Source organism: Stegodyphus dumicola, chromosome 9, assembly GCF_044657685.1.
Source record: "Stegodyphus dumicola isolate Sdum_Otavi_A_Nest chromosome 9, ASM4465768v1".
NCBI lineage: Eukaryota > Metazoa > Arthropoda > Arachnida > Araneae > Eresidae > Stegodyphus > Stegodyphus dumicola.
The window spans coordinates 174836482-174856267 of NC_140776.1; the positions used below are offsets into that span (position 1 = coordinate 174836482).

At 35.1% G+C, this 19786-nt stretch overlaps 1 protein-coding gene across 2 annotated transcripts in view; it reads left to right on the forward strand.

The window, feature by feature from the left end:
- The window catches only part of LOC118185374 (dachshund homolog 1-like), a 546499-nt gene that overhangs the window by 193325 nt on the left and 333388 nt on the right, over positions 1–19786 (forward strand). The gene's annotated exons all lie outside the window — the stretch shown is intronic.

A 19786-nucleotide genomic window follows, 5' to 3' on the forward strand; every position in this document is an offset into this window, starting at 1 on the left:
CTCGTAGACAAATAGTTGCCTTTTTTTTAGTTTCAGGAAGGGAAATGGTGTGGAGTTTTACCTTCCCGACCCCAAAACTCATTTAGAATTTTTTTATGTTAGGAAACTGAAGAAAACCGCAGTGCCCTTGTCTGGATTCGAGCACTGGACCTCCCAGTTGCTAGCTAGATGTGCTATCCAGTTACACCAGGAAGACACGTGATAAAGAAGAAGAAAATACCTTATAACATAATAAAACCTGTAGACATGCTATGTGTGTACATATATATGTACACATTTCTTATCTAACACTGTTTTTTGAAATCCGGAATCAAAATTAACCAAGGAAATGGAATACTTTACCTTTTAAGTGGAAATCCCTATAGTTTCATTTTTACCGAGATTGTAAAAACAATTATGTTATAAAATACACTTAAGGAAACAAAAATATTCTTACCACATTTTTTGCTTCCCACGATTTCCCCGCGACACCCGATCTCTACACCCCTTATGTACCCCCTCGCAGATGTCTCCGATCAAAAATCGTTTGGGTCTGAGGTTTATATAAGCCGAGAAAAGAGGAATTGAAACCGAAACCGTGATGCTCAACCGTCGCCCATCTGTCATTTTCATCCCGCATTACGACATACCGTGATGCCATGCGTCGATCTCCGATAACAAACGATCTGCCCTGAAGGCAAACGATTGCAAGGACGTGGAAGATTTTGAATATCAACCTGAGAAAAAATATTCGACACCCTCAGGCATTTTATCTATCTATGTAGCTGTGAAACGCTTTGGGAAAGTTTGGGCAATTGTGAAAGGCACTTTTATTAAAATCACAAAGTAAATTTTGCAATTCATTTCTGAAATTTGCAGGAATTCTTTGTTTAGCTAAGCCGTAATCAGTAAGGGAAATTAACACCTCATACATAAACGATTTATGCAGGCGAGTCGGAAGGATATGTGAAGATTTAATGTAATCTTTTCATTTGGTTTCTTTTTAGATTCTGGAAAAAGAACATGTAGATAAAATGTAAACTTTTTCAGCAGTTATACGCTTTATACTGGGCTTTTGGAAAAGATGTCTACATAGTTTATTCTCGTAAGTGTTTATCTTTGACACATATTTCCAATTTAAGTTTATCAAACAATGGTACATAATTTATAGACAGTCGTTTCTACGCTATGAGTGGGAGGATACCGTAAATGTAAAATCTGCTTTTTGATAAGATCTTCATAAACTGCAAATTCCCATTGGTAAAATATTCGCCATGCTTAATATTTTTCAATGTCGTTGCATGAGGAATTTTAAAATAGTCAGTCAAACTGTGGGAGCAGTTTTGAAAGATAAGTTGCTTACTTTGGCGGTTAATGGTTTAAAAAACACGTCTGGTTATTATATTTTTGAAAAAAATAAATAGACATGAATATGAATTTTGAAGATAAAAGATAGCTTTTTTTTATTTGGTTCGTTAAAGAAAAATGGAAATTTCGTTACTGCTACGGTTAGTATATAATATTTTATATTTACAAAACCCTCATTCACTATGCACAAAGGACACACCTGCGTCTGAGCGGTAAAGTCGCTGAACACTGGTAGTTCAATCCGGGACTCAAATTCCGGCCTCCACGTGTAACATGTATTGAAGCCAGCTTTTCTTAGATAGTCCTCCACGGAGGCACCCCTACTTATAAGCAGATAGCCAGATGCTTTGTCATAATCAAATAAACCAAACCAAACCTCTATGCTCTGTCTTAAGGGGTATCAGAAACCCCTATACCGACAATGTTAAATTGGCCATTTTCGATGTACCTTTTCTCAAAATCTGCTGTAGATACAAGCTTGAAATTTTTTGTGTAATTAAAGTATACCTATCTGATTATACTGAAATGAGCTTTTGAAACATTTTGAATTTTAGAGTAATTTACGGAAGATTTTGTTAGGCATAGTAAAATTTAGAACTTTTCTCGCACAAAAAACTTTTTAAAATTTTTTATTCTAAGTTTATTACAAAACGCTCATTTCAGTAAATATTAGGAAACCTAATAAATAAACCATAAAAATTTTAGATACCTGTAAGCTGTAGTTCCCGAGAAAAGGTACATCGAGTATAAAAAAATCACGTTTGGAGAAAAACGCGTTTTTATGTAAAAATCCTCATTGATCAAAGCAGTCGATGACATATTAAAACTAGATTTTTTTACAGTTCTAATTTTCATAGAGATTAAAGAATGGTATTTTTAGAAAGATAAAAGTGTAGAGAATTTTAAAATGCAAAAATCCAAAATCACAATTTTTTGAAGATTTTGGGGTTCCAACACCCCTTAAAACTGCCAACTGCCTTCAAAAGCTTCTCTACTTTGTTTTAAGAAAATACCCTTTGAAATTTCCACCTAAGAAAGAAAACCGCTATAAAAGAAAATAAACCATATGGTCATCTTTTTGTAGACCTTTTGCATTGACTATCTATCATCAAAAATGCAATATGCACATCTTTCGCCATTGCTAGAGGATCATTTCTCCCCCCCCCTCCTTTCCAAAGCTCGGAAAATAATGCATATTTATTTAAATTTAGGTTATTTTTTTGTTTGTATATTTTATAAATTAAACAACAAAAAGTATAGAAAATGTTGATAAATATTGCAACTTGAAGAAAGGCATTTTTTTTATATTCGTAAACTAAAACAAATTATTTAGTAAGTAAATAAAAGGTTGACCTAATCACTTCTGTAACTATGAAATCCCCCTTTCCCTGGATGAGAATCTTTGATGTAGAAATATGACATGCACATTTAAAATGTAATTAGAAATTTCAAGTTTAATTATGTTGGTGACATCTGGTGCTAAGACATATTCACTTTACAATGAAACCACAGTTTACGAATTATTTTGTTCGTTAATTATTTAGAAAAAGAAAGAAAAGAAAATCTGAAAGGTTTCAGATTTTAAATTACGTCCAAAGCGGCTTTTTTTTTTTTAAATTTTGTCTGTTACCTTTATTTATTAAATATCACGTTCTTCTCACTTAAACCATAAAATTCAGTTCAAGAGCAATATCGCAAAATAGTTTTAAATTGAGCATATCTTTAGAATTTTCGATACAGAGTCTCGCGCGCTGGAGATAAAAATGTTTTTTCTGTACATGGTTGCCATTGTTTGTTTTGAAATCCTTGAATTTGTTAAGCAAAAATTCGTTAAAGTTTTACAAAATATGAAATCGATCATAAAACAAATTCCAAATTTCAAATTTGGGTTTCCACACGCCCATATTCGCAGAAGGAGTACGTCATTCAAATTCGATGGCTCTATTAATCGTTGTTTTATCACAATACGAGAAATATACATACATTTATGGAAACTTTTCATTATTTAATTTCTTCAAATATAATGCAAAACTCTAACATTTGGTGGCAACAGTTTGAAAAGTGATACGGACATTTATAGTGAACCAACGCAAAATCGCAAAACAAAAACAGTAGTCCTTCAGGGACAAAGCCCCTTTGGGCGTAATTTAAAATCTGAAAGCTTTCAGATTATTATTATTATTATTATTTATTTTCAAAATTACAACGAATATCTACAAATGTTTTTCATTCAATTCATTAGGACAGTTTGTTTTATTACAATGAGAAAGAAAAGGAAAAAAATCAGATTCTCAATTAGAGCATCGTATCGTTATGCTTGGAGCAAACAAAAGAAAAAAAAAACTTACGCACTAATTAATTTCAAATGTTACTAAACAGCCCAAAGACTAATGTTTTTAGACATTACAAGTGAAGCTACTAAAGAGAACACAGCACTACACAATACGATGCTGATGCAAGCGATAATCCAGTAAGACTAATCTTTTGGTGTTAAGCGAAGTGGAAAACACACGTGAAGGAGCCTCCAATTCTTACATTTCTGTGCTAATGACATATGAAAAGCTTCCACTGATAGTGCGTTGTAATTTCGTGGCCTCAAAGAATGGAGCATACTGGACCACATAAAAAAGGTAGTTTTGTTGAGCTAAGTTATCACAAGGAGTAAGAAACACATAATGTAAGTTCTTGAAAAATAGAATTTGCGAGCGCTTTCGCATAACGAACAAAAAACTGTAAGTATTAAAGTGTAATGTATTTTACCATGTGATTGTTTTTTTTTTTTTTTATCTTTTGCGTCTATTTTTACTTCCTTCCACCAAGTAAAGCACGTATTGTGATCACGAAATATTTCGAGTATTATATTTCATCGAAAATATCCATTTTGATTGCTCTCGAATCCATTTGAACATTTTTTTTTTTTTTTTTCATGACATCTGTAGGTACGGACAAAATAAAGAACTCTTTTATTTCCAGAACGGATTGTAAAATGGATTTAAAATGGATTCAGAAGGTAGTGTTTCGTGACGTTCGTAAGTACGTAAGAAATTTTGAATATGGGACTCCTATAACATGTAGCTGTGCACCTCCCTTTTTTGGTGCTATTGGCCGCATCAAATGTCTATATATATGTTTATGTATACCCACTTTCTTACCTCTCTCCGTGAGCTCTGTGTTTTTAATCTTATAGGTTAGTCAATAGTGCATTTTTTGCTGTAAAAGTCATTGAATTATGTTGTTTTTGTGTTCCGGTTAAGGTTTTTATACCTTTATTTAATCTGCAAGCAATAGTTGTAGAATTATTAACAATTTAAAAGTTTAAGTGGCGCTAGGCCTAACGAGGCTGCAATTTATTATACATTGGAAACTCTTAGTAGGATAAGGAATTAAGTCAGTTGGTGCACCAACTTCAGCGTCTTTTTCCCAGTGGAACCAAAAATTAACTCTCAATTCTATGTACCGAAAATATTGTCTTCCTATCCCTTGGCCGAATTACTAGCTTTTGCGTACAAACTCTAATTCTAATTGTAAAAAAATTTTTTAACTGTTTTTAACTCTATTTGGTGTTTTAAATTTTTCTATATTTTACAATTTTTAATGAAGATGTTCTGAACTTTTATGGATTTTTGCCTTTCTCCAATCACATTGCATATGCCTCGACACGTGTTGAATAAGTTGGAGTTTAGACCGAGTGGATATCTGTCGAATAATAAAAAGATTTCACATAGAACACCTGCAATGTTTGGCAAGAAGCATGAATACTTAAAGTTTAATTTGATGCATAAAAGATATATATACGCCAATTAAATTGTTTGCTGTAATCATTTTTAACGGAATGCTGCATTTTTGTGCAAATTTGAAACCTAAAAGCAGAAGAGATAGGTTAAAGTTTCGTTAAATGTTTGGACTCTCAATAAAATAATGGTTAGCATTTAAACAACATGCGAACATTAGAACATAATTGTAAAAACAGATCCTTCAAATGTTTCGTAAACCTTTCTCAAAGTAGGATAATTGTTCTAGAAACTTAAAACTTCTGTCCTTTTATGTTGTTCGAAAAACTGAGGTGGTACAAAATGCCAATATTTTGCGGCAATGTTTAATTTTCTTTAAAATATTCAGAACTGGAAAACAAGAAAAATTGCTTTCTTGTCTTTCCTTTGGCGTTGACTGGTATTTTAACGATTTTCTTGTTTCCTTGTTGACGAAGGCGGTTTACAATGTGTAATCTTCGACAAGTGTGTTCCAAAGTTCCTTCAGTGTTTCCTATTGTTGTCATTGTTTCGCTTTTTAATAATGATACATAATTCTTCAGATTATTGCGATTACGAACAAGGGAAGAAGAGGAATTAGCGAACGAAAGGAAATTCTTTCAGAACGCAACGCAGTGCCTTTGCAGCAGAAGTTGTCCATTAGCATAGATGTAAAGTAAATAACTTGTGAATTTCAGTTATTTATGTGTTATGTATTATTTTTTAAGAACAGGGAAAATGCCGACGTGATATCCCCACCATAGAGTTTTCTAAACTTTTTTTTCTGGATCACCGCATCCTTTTCAAATTTTGTTTTTCTAAACATGCCCGTCGAGTCTGTCCAGCAATGCCTTTTAAATGTAATTTGTACACACTGATTAAAAAAAGCGTAAATATTTTTCGATACATCCTACAATTTTACCGCATCATATTAATAATTAAAACTAATCAGGCAGTACGGAAACAAACCGTCAACGATTAAAGATTTTTCAAAATGGTTTGCAGCAGTGTGCGCAGTGGTATGCGACACTGAAAGTTTCAGATTCAACAGTATTCGAGACTTTCAGAGATCGAGTCTCGGCGAGAAAATTGCTCAATTTTCATTTTTCCAGCATAAACTAATGACTGTAGACCCAGTAAAAAGTGGGACACTGTGTCTGGATCACTCTCAAAATCCAAACTACAAAAAAATATTCTTCGTCAAACTAGTGCTGAATTTCAAGGAAATTTTAAACTCGACATTGCATTTTTCTTTTCCATAAATTACGTATCTACCCCCCCCCCCCAACCGGGAGAGTAGTTATCGACGCTGACTGCCGCACCGAATGACCCGTTTCGAATCCTGGAGAAAGCATGGATGTTTGTTTAAGTAGAGTGTCTGTGCTCATGGAGGTACTATAAATATGCAGCGAGCCGAAAGCTCCTTGGAGAGGTCGATGGTAAGGGAAGAGGGTGGAAGACTCTCGGACGCCGTCCCCCCGGCTTGCTCTCTCTCAAAATAGACGGCGGAACTGTGCTTAGGTCAAATGGGGGCTCAAGGCTGTTACGAGGGGTAGGCGCATTTGATTCCTTACCACGATGAATGTTGTATATTTGTTTGTCAAACAAGTGAGATTGGTAACAACAACGTTTCCACTGGAGAAACTAACTAAGCGGCAAAATTTAAACCTTTTATTTCACAGAACTTTTAAAAACAAAGTTTTAAAATGAAGGAGCGGATTTTTAAGTGTCAGTATCTTCAACAAATTTGATGTTTAGGAACAGAATTTCGCTTCCATAAGTTAGGAAAATAGTTTTTCACTTTTAAGAATGTTAAAATATCTATTGCTATGTGCAAGATATTTTTCTTGCGGCAAATTATCTATTTACTTTATAAGACTCAGAAAATATCTTTTGTTCCTTTAAATATTTGCCGAGGCTTATTTACAGCAGTACCGAAAATACAAAACTCTGTTTTTTTCTGGGCCTTCACTCACGCATGCGCAGAAGTGTGGTAAAAAACAAACGAATTTGCTCTCAACTCGACCACTTACTTTAACAAAGGTTTTGTTCGTCGCTGCACAAGCAATTTACACAAAACTACAATACTCGAGGCCTTAAGGCTAATTCCAACAAATTATTCTCGGATCTTTACCTCAATCTGAGGTTTTAGAATTTCTTTTTATGTCTGTTCCATTCAGTTTTTTAACCGCTTGACTTCAAGTTAGATAGATAGCTTACTTCAAGAGGCGATATTCATCTCCCTTCCCCTCCGCGTCTTTCACTGTGACTTTAATTGTTCGCAGAAATGAGTTTTCAAACGTCATCATCGCAAATCAAACAAAAGAAGCGCAAAAATATGTTTGTCGGAAAAGAAAGAACATGCCTACGAAACAAAGACCATCTTATCGAACTCTAAAATTTGTCGGGGATGAAAAAATTTTAACAAAATGGTGAAGGGGAAAAAAATAGAGATAATATTTTCTCCTTTTTTCCCCTTGTCTCAGTTGTTATAATACAGTGATGTTACAGAACATGATTTCACATCAGCTCTGTCAGTACATTCTTTGGATCTTCATTGTTTTAGTTCAACTTCTAGTCAAGTTTTTACACCTTGAGGCGTAGGGTATTTTACTCTTATAGAAGTATCCAGTTCAACCTATTGTCGAAGATTTTTTATATTATTTATTTCTCTTTAATGGGTTCTTCTTAAAGAGTAAAATTCTAAAAAACCTCTTTTGTATCATTATTTTTTTTTTTATAAATTCTGTACATTCCTTCAACAATCATGATATTAAAAACTTTCTTTAAATGTTTAAACTGCAGACACGATTCCCTCCCCCCATCTATCAATAATAATATGTTTTGGTGAAGGCATTTGAAATACACCTTGTAGAAAGAAATTAGTTATACTGTTAACGAATAAGTGCCACAGATTCAGATTAAAAGTTATATTCTTATATGTAGCTACAGTTCAATGTTTAAAACTTAAAGTTAACGAAGAAAAGAAACAACGCATATTTTGAGAGAAAATGACACGCATCCTTCTTATTCAAACAGAAAAATATTCTTCGCCGTTTTGCAAGCAGTATTCCAATTTAATGTACGAATTGAAAATATGTAAACAAACCTCTAATCATCGATTTTATCGCCATCTGAATATGGAAGGTTTTATGGATACCCTTTTCCTTAACTAAAAAGTCTCTTTGGGATAATTTTGACAAAAGAAAATTTTAAAACATGTTTAAGAGACCAACACTGATTAGTTATGTGGAAGTTTGATTAATCTGTACTGTTTTCCTGACAAAAAAAGGGCGTTTCTTAATGCGGAATTTTAACGTTATAACCCCATGGTTCCTTCTTAATAGTCATTTTGTCTTTATTTACATCAGTTATTAACGTTAAGTAGTTTCGGTTATTTGAAAAGAATCGCATATGTATTTCATATTTTGTCGGTTTGTCGTTTAGTATTCTGTAGAAAGGTTAGGCAATGAGTGAAATGTTTAGCTGTTTCATACACATTTTATAGATTTGCCAGTATTTGATTTTTATAGATTTGCCGGATTTGATAGTTTGCCAGTAACATATACGCTGTTATCATCTATATCAAGATTAGCAACTTGTTTACTGCTAAGCTTAATCTTTTCCATAAAAATCTACTTATGAGCTATCCTTCTAAGGGATTTTCCGTTTAAAGGAATTTTCCCTTTCCGAACATAAACAATTAGAACGCCCAGCTGGTGGGTCGCTGGTTCGAATCCGTTCTAGTGAGGACATAGTTGATTTTTCATCTTCTTGGCCATCTAAATGCTTCCAGAATATCGTCGATATTAAAATATGCTGGATATGAATTCAACACCTCATGGATTTAGTCGCCTGGGTTTCGCATCTCTCTACCATCTCTCTTTAAATGCTTGCATACGTAAAGAACTATTGCATTCTCCCATGGTTGTTGTCGGGATGTAAGTGTCTTGCACATCCAGTTGATAGTTGAAAGATCAGTGGTTCGAATCTCGGCTAGGATGTAGTTGCTTTTTGATGTTTGATATTCCGAAAAGCTTAAGAATCTCTTCATCCTTAATTTCGTTAAATTCATTACATTTTTGGCTCTTGAGATCGAATTATTGGCCACATTTGATACGCATGTTGCCATTTTTGGTTATGAACAGTTCAAAGTAGCGATTCCAAATAATAAAAAGAAAACAAAGTTGCTATTTGCTGGGATATATTCTATCAAGCATTAAAGCCATGTAACCATTTTGCGCTATTTAATAAAGAAAAGACCTTAATTGTTGTAAGAATATTCTTTTTTCTTCATCATCGGGGTTTGCAATAGGTATTTTCTGCGAGTGAGATGGCAACAATTTCTAATGTTCCGTGTGTACGGGCGGGTAATAGATTGAATGCAGACAAATGCGGATGATAGCTTGATAAAGTTTATTTTATCAAAAGAAACATTTCAGAGTTCTGGAATTTTCTTCAGAAATACCCGTGTAGGTCACACAATGAGGACATAGTTGATTTTTCATCTTCTTGGCCTTCTAAAAAGATTCCAGAATATCGTCGAAATTAAAATATGATGGATATGAATTCAACACCTCATGGATTTAGTCGCCTGGGTTTCGTATCTCTCTATACCATCTCTCTTTAAATGCTTGTCTACGTAAAGAACTACTGTATTCTCCCATGGTTGTTGTCGGGATGTCAGTAGTTCCTCTTCAAATTATTAAGAACGCTAAACACAACGCAACGCAAAACATATCTAAAAAGAAAGCTAAGCCGGAGATATCTCAGTAATCTGAACTAACAACAACAAGTGACAGAAGATTGTTTTTCCGACCTTATATAGTTTTCATGCGGCAACCGAGATATTTCTAGTATTCTCTGCTTTTCAAAATCACTGGTAGGTATATGAGGGCCGAATTACGGTTATCGCTAACATAGCGAACAATTACATTTAATGAATTACAATACCTATTACGGTAATGTAGGGGCCGGACCAAAATTGGCTAAATGGTCACCAAGTTTGGCGACTTTGGCGATTTTCCGCCATATTTGGCAACACAAATTAGTCGCCTAAACCGTTGCCAGCTTGGTGATATCTCGCCAAATTTTCGAGATACCCATTTACACAATGTTAAATAAATAGACTTGATCCTGTATTCGTACTTTTCCGGCATAGCTTGTGTCTCTAGATTTTTCATATTACATTATAGAAAAGAAATGCGGCAATTTCACATGTACTAAAATCATCTACCTGTGTACAAAATTCGTAACCCTATTATATCACTACGAGAAAATTCGAGTGGTGAAAGCAGTCGCACCTCTCTTCTAGGTGTTAACTAGACCTGTTGCATCAAACAGTTAGCCTAGTTGTAAACTATGAAGGGAAATTGCTATTCTAGTGGAGACATCAGTTAAGAAATGTGAAGAGCCTTGTGTATTCTTGTTGTTGTTGTTCCTAATGCTCACTTGTCTGACCTATAGTCAGTCCAAGTCCACGAAGTTCCTCGTGGCAAGGAGCGCAAGATACGCCTGCCCTTGGCAACAGCCTTGAGCACCTCACAGGTGACACTGGCTATTTAGCTCAGTTCCGCCCCCCCCGTTTTGATGGAAAGCACTCAGGAAACGGGTCGGAGAGTCTCCCAACCCTCTTCCGCTACTACCAACCTCTCGAGAGGAATTTCGGCTGGCTGCATATTTAGAGTGCCTCCACGTCCCACGGACACTATACATTTACAAACATCCATACCTTCTCCGGGATGCATATTTCACAAGTGCACATCAGCGTAGCCACTGAGGGAGGGGTTTCGAAAAATGGACCAATGGGCTTCTATTGCTCTTATGACGCTAAATTTTCGTGCATGTGAGCGTATGTTGTTTATGTTTTAATTTGCATTCGTTTCGCAGTTATAAATGTAAGGCGTAATAATAGAAAATCTCGTAGTACTTTTGTTTTATGAGTTTAATTAATTGCTGAAATTTCACTTTCGCAATTTTTATCACGCATTATTATTTGGATTGATGTTCACGGTATATTATGGCTCTTTACATTAAAATGACTCACGCTACAATTAGCTTCGAATATTACGCATTTACTAACACCTGTGGATTAACAGAATTCAAGTGTATAGTTTTTTAATTGAGATGAGAAGGACTGAAAGTGTTTACTGAGTATTTCTTGTGTAGACAGTATATTTAAGAGTGAGCAGTTTTTAAATGTGAAATTTAACACACTAAATGAATACAAATGCAAATTAGTAAAGTTCACTTTGAATAAAATTCTGCATTGGTTATTATTAATGAACATCTTTTTCATATAGATTGCAATAAAAAGTGCTGGCTTCTATTTACATATATAATTGGTGTAAATATTTTTCTCATATGCATAGTTTTATGTAAAGATAGCATTTGGGATCAGATGTTCATCACATATTTCTTTTTTCATCTTATTTACCTTTTATTAAGTGATATTTCACAGCGATATTTTTGGAGTGTCCAATATGTGTTTGTATTTATTACAAATTCTTTCAACCAGGAAGTGAAATCTTCACAATTGTTTATATTTGATCTAACTTTGCAATGAAGATTTTCAGAAGAAATCGACGTTGCTTTAATTATTTTGTACAGAAAATTGCGTGGCAAAATATTTTCAACCATCTTGCTTAAATCTTAAAGCACGCGAAAGGTCATGTGACATGACAGAAATATTACTGTATGCCCATTCGTCCAGCCTAGAAGCCACTCCCTCGGTGGCTACACAGATGTGCACTTGTGAAATATGCCTCCGGGATTCCAACCCGGACTCTTCGGCACCGCAGTCAGAAACGCTAACCCCTATACCTGTTATGCGGTTTTATGTTTTCTGTGATGTTTTATCAGCGTGGTTTGGAGGAGGGTTGACCTATTTTTAATCATATGGTCCCGCTGGGACAAGGCGGATTGGGTCTCCCTCGAATAGTTCACGAATAGTTCACCTGTTATGCGGCTTGATAGACTATATGCATCGGGGAAAAAGTATCACTTCGTACAAGTGCTTCGTCATGAGGGTGCCGACACTCATCTGAAGATTATTTTCTAACTTGCAAAAAGTAATCTCGATAATAGTGCTGTCACCGCTATTAAATAAAGTGTTAACCTGTTACTTAGCAAACTAAAATCAGCAAAGTAACTGGAAACACTCTGCGTAGATGCACAATGGCATAAAATTTCCCTCACTTTTATGAAGGTTGCTTTCTTCGAGTCAGAAGCTGTTTTACCATAATGAGAATGTCGGGTCATCCTTATGATAGTTTTTGCCTTTTGGGCAGTCGCCTGTTGACGTAAAAGTGTCGAAACATCTATAATGGGGAACTCTTTATGTGTAAATGCAATTTTTAAATACGTTCAGAAGTCAAAAATTTCATTTTTTGCATTTCTTTGCGACATTCGCAGTTATGATTTGTAGCTGTATCTAGTTCTAGAGTTTAACCCAAAGAATCTTGAGGTGTATGCCTATTCAAATAAATGAAAACCTTCCTTGAAAATATTTGAATTTTCTTTTGTTAAACCTACTATGCGTTTTTAAGTGCCTGTTGAAAATTCCGACGTACCCTTTTTCATAACCGTGTTCAACTGCAATGGGTTCAGTTCACAGATGGGCCTATTTTGTTCTGGGTGACGCCTACTTCCATCTGAGTTGACAAAACCGGTTCCGATACCTTCCGAACCAAACGGCATACCTCATCTTCGAGATGATAATGATCAAGGACTACCGATGTCACATGACCTTGGAGCGGTTAATGGCTGGTAATTGTTCAAGCGCGCAGCAGAAATTTTAGGAGTTTCGTAAGGTTTTCCGTATTTATGAAATGGACATAATGCGTACCGAACGCCCACGTAAAAAAAGTCCTGGAATTTTTTTGCTTTATTTTTAAAGTTTTTTAATCTATTCTAATAGCCAATTTTTATCTTATCCACCTTTCACTGTGTTCAGTGAAGCAAGTAAAATTTCCTTATCAGTGTTCAGATTGCTACAAATGGCAGCTCAAAGCGACCGCTCCTTTGTAAAGTTGCTGCCGCTTCTAATAACATAAAAATTGATCAGTAGTATGGGATAATTTTATGCAAAATTCTAAGTAATTTTATGAGATTATACGTTAAGTTAAATTTTACAACATGAAATGACCGTACCTTTGATAGTAATACATTAATTGAATTTTATATGTAATTCGTATCAAAGGAGGGAAATAACAATAAAGAAGTTCTCAGCGGATTTAAAAGCAGAAAAGGATAAATAAATTATAGTATGACAAGAGAAGATTGTAAACAAGAAGGATATAATCAAATTTAAATGTTCTTGATTGATATTCAGACTATCAGTACTGGAGAAAAAAAAATTGTAGAGATCTAGTAGCAGAAGACAGACAGAAGCAGAAGATCTAGTAGCAGAAGACAACTTTTTTTCCTTCGAATTTTCTTCCATAAAAAGTGCGGTGTTTTAAATGACTAATCTAATATTTTGAATCTAAAAGTAGAGACAATTTACTATGTCTTATCGTCTAATTTTTGAATTAAAGAAAGAGAATTTACTTAAATTTACTCTGATGATAGAGTGTTTAATTAATTATGTTCCATTTAAGGCACCTTCAAGTTGCCAATCTCTTATGAGGCAAGCTCAAAGACGCTGCAATTTTTTTTCTTTTTGTTGCTGTTTAAGTGATAAAAGTGCAGAATTAGAAAAAAAAAACTCATTTTAATTTTAAAGTAGGCCCTTCCCCCCCCCCTCCTGTCCGGTCAAACGTCTTTGCAGAGTCGTGATATATTTGTAGCCATCTTGCATTTAAACCAAAGAATTGTATTTTTATTGCCGGTTATATTTATTATAAGTGAGTAATTATGATTACAAATAAATCTTTGAGATTGAGAAAACTAAAATAAAGTGCGCACATTATGCTTTATCATAAAACAGTCTAATGATAAAATATAGTGTTTAATCATACTCATGAGCAGATAAGAAAATCACAGAAGATCCCCCCCCAAACTAATTAATTTTTCTTTGTTATTATACAACTGGTTGTATTTTTGACGTTAGAAATGTCTTAATGAAATATTTCTAAAAGTTTGATGCCGTTACATACTTCTACCAACTATTTACCATTCAAGCAATATGGTGAGCGTTAACATTACGAGAAATATATTGCGAGAATATTGCACTGCCCTACATCAGAAATCATCAACTAATGGTCACCGTTGACCTAGAGCGCTGATACACGGATGTGTCCTTAGTGGAAACTTTTAAACATTTTTGGACTATTACTTTATCTTACGTAATGTTATCAGTTATTTATCATTCATGCGACCTGGCAAATATTACTTTTCAACAGAATTTAAAATTTTTAATATATTTCCCCCTCTTCGTAATTAGCCATTTTTAGAGTTTTTATTTTGGAGGGGAGGGCAGAGTCTAAGAATTTGTTTTTCTCATTTAATCAAAATTTAAAATTAGGCAAAAAGGGAACTTTAGACATGCGAAGATTTTAAACAAAGTTCTAGTAATTTCAAAAGCGCTCAGGCACAGCTCCTTTTTCTTCAGAAGCAAAAGTGTTTTGTAAAGGTGTGACGGAGCAACTAATATCATTACAGGGAAATTGATGTCCAGAGGGAAGAAAATGAGCGCAGTGCCATCTGTCGAAGAATGCAGTCATGAAATGTAAGGATAAAACTCTGCTGTTAATTAACAAAGAGAATGATTAAAAGTAATACACTCACAGGGGGGGGGCAATCAAAATATGCGGCAACTCAAAAGTCCTCTCGAGAGGTTAGATTCTCGGACCCTTCCCCGCGAATAGCTTTCCTTCAAAACTGGTGGTGGAATTGAGCAAAGTCGTACCATCACCTGTATGGTACCCAAGGCTCTTGCCTACGAATGGCGCAATTTTGACTCCTTGCAAGGATGAATTTCTTGGCTTGCTCTGATTACAAACAAGCGCGATTAATGACGAAACAACAACATAGTGTGTGTTTTTAATATTAATTTCAGTTACGTTAGTGTTTGATTTCGCAGTTTGGTTTTAAAAGAAATGGACATACAGTTTAAGCTTAAAAATATCGAATTTGATTCAAAAAGATAAAATTCATTTCAGTCTACTGATCAAAAGGTCTCTAACGGTAAAATGGCAAGTTGTCTTTTAAAAGGTGAGTTTTTTGACACTAAAAGAAGAGAGAAAGTTAATAACTCTTGAAAGAAATGAAATTCTGACGTAAAAGGTTTACAAGATATTTCTCCCGCCTTCGTGTTGTAGTAGTCAGTACACTGAGCCGGTATTTCAGAGGTCCGTACTTCGATTTCCGGCCAAGGCGATTGCTAAATTTTTATCTTGCCTGGTTCCAAAAATACATGATGTCTCTACAGTGGTGCCCGAACTAAAACGGTGTTGGATGATGATTCTCTTCACCCAGGATTTGGCGATTGGGTCGCCTAAAAACCCCAGTCGCTCTCTAAAAGCGGGAGTATATAAGGTATCAGTAGTGGGCGCAGCCCGACCCGCCTAACCAAACAAGTTGGTCTTATGGTCATGACAGGCCACGTTGGTCTTATGGTCATGACAGGCCACGTTGGTCTTATGGTCATGACAGGCCACGTTGGTCTTATGGTCATTTCAACAAAGGAAAAAATGAAACAAAAATATCTAAATGAAAATAATCATGTGTTAATAATAATTATAAAAATAAAAGTGAAGAAAAAGAACAAATACGAACATTTACACAAGAGCAGCCATCAAAGACATTAAAAAAAATAAAAAAATAAAACAAACAATGGTGGAGTATATAAGGTATTTCTCCCACCGTCCTAGCCTTCCTTCGTGGTGTAGTGGTCAGCACACTGAGCCGGTATTTCAGAGGTCCGTGGTTCGATTCCCGGTGAAGGCGATTGCTAAATTTTATCTTGCCTGGTTCCAAAAATACCTAATGTCTCTACAGTGGCGCCCGAACTAAAAGGGTGTTGGATGATGATTCTCCTCACCCAGTATTTGGCGATTGGGTCCCCTAAAAACCCCATTCGTCCTTTAAATTGGGGATTATATAAGGCATTTCACCCCCCTTTCTAGCGTGCCTTCGTGGTGTAGTGGTCAGCACACAGAGGCGGTATTTCAGAGGTCCGTGTTTCGATTCCCGGCGAAGGCGATTGCTAAATTCTCATCTTGCCTGGTTCCAAAAATGCAAAATATCTCTACAGGTTTAAGAGTGACTTCTGCTGTGAAAAGGAAAATAGGACATTTTTGCAAAATCCCTTTATTTCTTGGAAACTATACTTGTGAAGGTACTGACTATCTGTAACAGAGTAGGATACTTAGCCCTAACGTCAATGGAAGAATCAAAAGTTTTCATCACTCAAGTTTTGTAAGAAGGCACTAACGTTCAACGCGTCCTACTCTTGCTGTTTACTGTCCTACTAGATGAAGAAAAGAGCAGAGTTGGGTAGCAAGCAAAACTTTAACATGGTGCTTCCGCAAGCATTTAATTTCTTTCAAAAAAAAAAATTTAAAAATATCTGAAATGTTTCAGATTTTAAATTACGTCCAAAGGGGCGTTTTTTAACATTTTGTGTGTTACCTTTCTTTATTAAATATCATGTTCCTCGCACCTAAACCATAAGATCCAGTGCAACAGCAATATAGCAAAATAGTTTTAAAACGAGCATATCTTTAGAATTTCCGATACAGTGACTCACGCGCTGGAGATAAAAATGTTTTTTCTGCACAACGTTGCCATTGTTCGCTTTGAAATCCTTGAGTTTGTTAATCAAAAATTCGTCAAAGTTTTAAAAAATAGGAAATCGATCATAAAACAAATTTCAAATTTCAAATTTGGTCTTCCACATGCTCATATTCGTTGGAGGATTACGTTATTCAAAATTCGATGACTCTATGTACCGTTGTTTTATCACAATACGAGAAATATACATACATTTATGCAGATTTTTCATTATTTAATTTCTTCAAATATAATGCAGGACTCTAACATTTTGTGGCAACAGTTTGAAAAGTGAACCGACATTTATGAGTTCGACGCAAAATGCCAAAAGGAAACTAATAGTCCTTCGGGATTCAAATCCCTTTGGACTAAAAAAAAGGATTTCACCGATGTTTATATGTTTTAAAGCGTTTTCTTACCGCAATCCTACGTAGTATCATTGATTCAAGATACGCAATTCAAATCTTAAATATCGAATTATCTAAAAAAAGAAAAAAGAAAAAAAAACTGAAAACTTTCATTAATTCCGAAGAATTTCAAGCCACTTACATTTCAAACGAAGAGAGAAAAAGTGGTTCAGTTTAAAGCAAAGCAGGAATTACCTCCTCCTTTTGCATCATTTCCTCTGAAATGAAACATAAATCACGAGAACCCCAAAACAGTTCTTTCTGACATCTCTGCTCTTTCACATTTCCTAAATTTGTTTTATTAATATCGCCCCATCCTCATTTGTTTTATTTAAAACAAAAATGCAAGAAAATCGAAATGGAATGAAACCAGAAACTACCACCACATACCCCCGGAAGAGTAATAATAATAATCTAACTCCTTTTGTTATCGACAGTCTGCTAAACAAAATAAAAACGCAAAGTCCCGCTCAATCAGAGATCTTCATCTGTGTAAATGTGCTCTTATTTTAGATGTTGTTCGCGTAGCATTCGCTTGGCTGATCTTTTGCTTCCATCTTCAGTTTTTTTACTTCTCTTTTTTATTTTCCACTTTTAATTTCATTTCAAACCCCTTAGTGCTCCCCTTTTCACTTTAGGAAACAATACGATATAGTGGCATGCTGGGAAGGGAAGGGTGAGTTTTCTGTTAAAATACAATGAAGAAATGCATAATAATAATAGTAATAAATAAGATAAAAATTCATGCTTTCGCCTCTACTCCCCCGCGCAACCATTCTTTGCTTGCACCACCCCCTGGCTTTTCAAAAATATAAAAAGAAAAAAAAAAATGTGGAAAGGGGGAGTCGAAAAACAAAAACAAAGAAAAAAAGAAAAGTTGAAGAAGATCCTTGTTGTATTCATACGCGCGGCGCGAATGATGCACTACTTTTTTCCGCATTAAGCATTAAGAGAGAGCATGAAAGGTTCTCGCCAAGGTGTGGTAAAGTGCGGGGTAGGGGGAAGAGAGAGAAAAAGTTGCTTTCTATTTCATTAACTCGTGTTTCAATCATATTAATTTTTAAGGGCGCTTCCGTGGCGCGGAATAGGCATATAATAATCGCAATAAAAAATTATTTCTCGTATTATTTTTCCGTTTTTCCCACTGGAGTGTTAAAGAAATTTGAAAAAGAAGAAGAGGAAGAGAGAAGAGTGGGTTGAGGAGCAGCAATACAGGGAAAAAGAACCTAGCAAATTTAATTACAGATAGCGGATTAGGTGCAGGTGTAAGAGCGGATGTACAGATACGGAGATGACTTTTTAAGATGAGGAACGTTTTCGAACAAGAACGGAGGACGATTTCTAAAGCTCCCTCCCTCCACTTCAAAGAGAGAGAGGAACGGACTTTCTATCTGGTCTGGTCGGGGATAAATGAAAATGAGAAAAGGACTTAAGAAAATTCTCTTTCTCAAAAGGAAATGAATTATAATAATAGTAATGAGGTTGTGTATTTCAAAAGCAAGCATTGGCTTTTAAGCTCTTTCTCAGAATGTAATTTACTCGTGAGGTGCTCATTATTATTCCTGTAGAACGCCGTTTATCCGAACTAATAAAAGCGGAGCTATTTCGGATAACACCTTTTGGCAGTTTAAGAACATTGCATTCAGAACTACTACCGCAGCCCATCCGAATATAAAAAATCTTCAGAATTGTGTTACTTACCCCCCCCGTACCTTAATCACATACACAGTGCATTTATAAAATTAGTTCTAATTTTATTTAACAAATTTCAACCAATATCATGAAAGATAATTTACAGCATTACCTATTACGCTATAAATGTCTTTTCCTAAAATATCGTCTGCTTATAGATAGAATTTTCGATACAGCGTATTGTTCGCTTTCATCCAGTGAGCATATGTTGTCATCGATTGGAAAATTTCAAACAATAGCAACAAAATCTAGATGTAAACAGGAACCAATCTTATTTACAACAGATTGCTTTCAAATAAATTGTGACAGGAGATGAAACTTGGCGTTTTGCATATGATTCTGAGACTGAATGACAGTCATCTGCTTTGGCTGGAAAAGATTCACTTCGGCCGCAGCAACTACGGTCTCAGAAATCTAGTAATTGTATGTTTTCAAACTTTTTTAAGTGGAAAAAGAAAAATCACACAGAATGCCTTCTTGAAGAGCAGATACCAAACATCATACTTTATACTAATGATAATAGATAGATTTTGGAAGAGAATTCACTTTAGGCCTAAAAGTCCTCAATCGAATGATAGATTTCTGGTATATCACTATGCTTCGTTACGCAAATCCATTATCATCAAACACTGTAGAAAAGAAGTGCAGTGCTCAACAAACACATTCACTAGATTCATCATCATATTATTAGCCAGATTCATCTCCTTGAAAATATTTTCTCTTGCCCAAAGTTGAAGTCTCAACTCAAACACGAGACTTAAACAGTGTTCTAAAAGACGAATTTTGCAAAAGAACCGGGTAGCTGCATGAAAGAAGCAAAAGCATTGCATAGACTTACTGCCAGGAGCGGATGGACATGGTCTGACCAGCTCAATC